The following is a 3,011-nucleotide window of genomic DNA, read 5'->3' as shown; positions in this document are numbered from 1 at the left end:
TGCTATAGCGACACGTCCTTTCAGACCCGTAGCACTGAGTCGTCTTCTCACAGTGGAAGGATGAACAGAAACACATGTGGATGTTTTCAGATCTGAAGCAGCTTGATTTTCTCCTCTCTCTCAAAGATGAATGTACTGTTTGATAGGTGGGGACAGTTTTGGTGGTCTACCAGGTCTTGCATTTTTCTCTATAGCTTTTATTAAAAACTCCAGTTTGGGAAGTATGTTTTATTCATTTTCCACCTTTCTTATGCAATTTTATATCTAATCTCCTCAGAAAAATCTCCTTAAAAATTAATATCTTGTACTTAATGGCCTTTCTGACTGGCAAGTAAATGGGGTGGTCTCTGACCTCTGCCCAGTACTGTGTTATACCTGATCGTGTGATGTGAATGAAAGGACAGAAAGTCTCATGCAGCAGGAGCCAGGGACTGGTACCAACAAATAGGTCCCACACCACATGGCCTGAGGGCGGGCAAGCGTAGGAGGAACAGGACAGGAAAAGAGAGGAACACGGTGTGCGTGTCTAAAAAAGAGAGACGGAGAGAGTTCGGGTGAATGAACCTGTGCGCGGGGGTGGAGTGGAAGGCTTGTGCTCTTCGGTGATAAATCTTGGTGCACTGTGTGGGGGGGGTGAAATGAACAGTCTGTCGTGCTGGCCTCCTGGGCCTGCAGCAAGACCTCATACCACATGGCTCCTGAGCCGTGGGCGAAGACAGTCACCAGCAGCCAAAAAGCCTGTGAGGGTGTTTGGTATGCGTACTACTTTGTGCTTGTGTGCGTATATGTATAGTTGTATGCAAAGGTTTGGGCACCCCTGGTCAGATTATATCATTTGTTGAAGCGAAGTAGTTACAAGAGCGAGGAATTGAAGTGTGACTCCAAATACACCGATCAGGCATAACATTATGACCACTTCCTTGTTTCTATGCCCCTGCTGGAGTTTTTAAACACTGTGTCCACTCACTGTCCACTCTATTAGACACCCCTAACTTGTCAGTCCACCTTGTAGATGTACAGTCAGAGACGATAGCTCATCTGCCGCTGCACAGTTTGTGTTGGTCACTGAGGTGTTTAAAAACTCCAGCAGCACTGCTGTGTCTGATCCGCTCAGACAAGCGCAACACACACTAACACACCACCACCACATCAGTGTTACTGCAGTGCTGAGAATGATCCACCACCCAAATAGTACCTGCTCTGTGAGGGTCCATGGGGGTCCTGACCTTTGAAGAACAGGGTAAAAGGGGGCTAACAAAGTATGCAGAGAAACAGATGGACTACAGCCTGTAATTGTAGAACTACAAAGTGCACCTATATAGTAAGTGGAGCTGATAAAATGGACAATGAGCGTAGAAACAAGGAGGTGGTCATAATGTTGTGCCTGATTAGTGTATGAGTGCCATACATGTTATCATGAAACATGGAAAGTTTGATCCACAGATTAAAGGGGAATTCCACCAATATTTGTTACCAAGTTTTATTATATACTTTTATAACCTAAGAATAGCTCAACCAGTTTGCATTGAAATCCCTGTAGTTACTGAATAATAAGCCTTAGTATGTAATAAACCTGGGATTTTAAAGGGTTAAATCATAAAAATAAACAAAGTCATTCCGAGTGTTTTGATGTAAAATACACTTATTGACTGTTTAGTGGTGTTGACAGGAACAAGGTTGCAAAGTTTTCAATGTAAATATAGCCAATGAGTACCGTAAAACAGTGTCTGGCATCAGGCAGCATATTCATAACCACTTCATGCGGTAGCTTTCTGTGAGGGAGCTTTTAGAGGAATTAAATGCTTTGGACGTCTGGTTCCTATCACCACCACTGTGAACAATTCACATCAAACCACTCTGAACAACTTTGTTTACATCTCAACCATTAAATTATGCCATAAAAAATGATAAAAGTCCTCTTTAAGCCACTGCTGGATTGGTGATGGATCACCTGGGTTATGGACCAGTAACACTATTGATTACAATATTAATGATGGGAAGCTGGACTTTTTGCATTCTTGAGCTGTTAATCTTTCAGCTGGAAGAAATTGTATAACTTTCCTGGCAACATAAAACATCGTAGTCCATTAATATAGCAGATCACCATTCAGCTCAGTGCAGGTGATATTTATTATCTACAAACAGTGAACTTGAAAACAAGATCAGTTTCTGTGAAAGGGAAATTTCACCACATTTCTAAAATTTCAGTGCAATTAAATAGTTAGAATGTCATTCAGAGTAGTTTGATGCAAAATGTATTTCTAGAGAAAGTCATTGAGTCAGAATTGTTCACAGTGGTGGTGATAGGTTAGAGTTTAATGACTCTAAAAGTTCCCTCACAGAAAGTTATTACATGAAACGATGACACATTTGTTGCTTAGTAACATTGTTTCATGATAGTTGTGAGATAAGGTTTTGGCCTGAATCATATTTTATACATATATATATATACATATATATATATATATATATATATATATATATAGTAAAACAAAATAGTCTCCAAAGAGACTACTTTCTTATTTTTTTTTAATGAACATTACATATAAAAACATATTGGTTCACTGGTTGTTTTTGATAGTGAATAAAATGGCTATATTTGCATTGCAGTCATCACTGCCCCATGAGAGTTGGTGCACCACACAACCTCAGCAACTGACTAATGCAACAATTTTGAAATGTCTCTTTAATCTATTAGTGTCTAAAGCCACCACAGAACCTGCACATGTTTTCTGAGTTGTTATATGTTGTTAAGGATAAATAGTGCTAAATCTGAAAACATGTTTTCTTAGAGAACCTTGGAATAAAAAGATTTGGGCAAAAAAAGAAAATTATCTTAAAACAACGTCTTAGACATCATACAGCAGTCATAATAATATCATATAATAACTTTCTGTAAGGGAAGCTTTTAGAGGCATTAAACTCTGCAGACGTCTGGTTCCCATCACCACCACTGTGAACCAGAGTTTCTCTACAGTGAAGCATTTCACATCAAACCACTCTGAATGCCT

The sequence above is a fragment of the Colossoma macropomum genome, unplaced genomic scaffold (assembly GCF_904425465.1).
Source record: "Colossoma macropomum unplaced genomic scaffold, Colossoma_macropomum, whole genome shotgun sequence".
Taxonomy (NCBI): Eukaryota; Metazoa; Chordata; class Actinopteri; order Characiformes; family Serrasalmidae; genus Colossoma; species Colossoma macropomum.
This window is presented reverse-complemented; position numbering follows the sequence as displayed.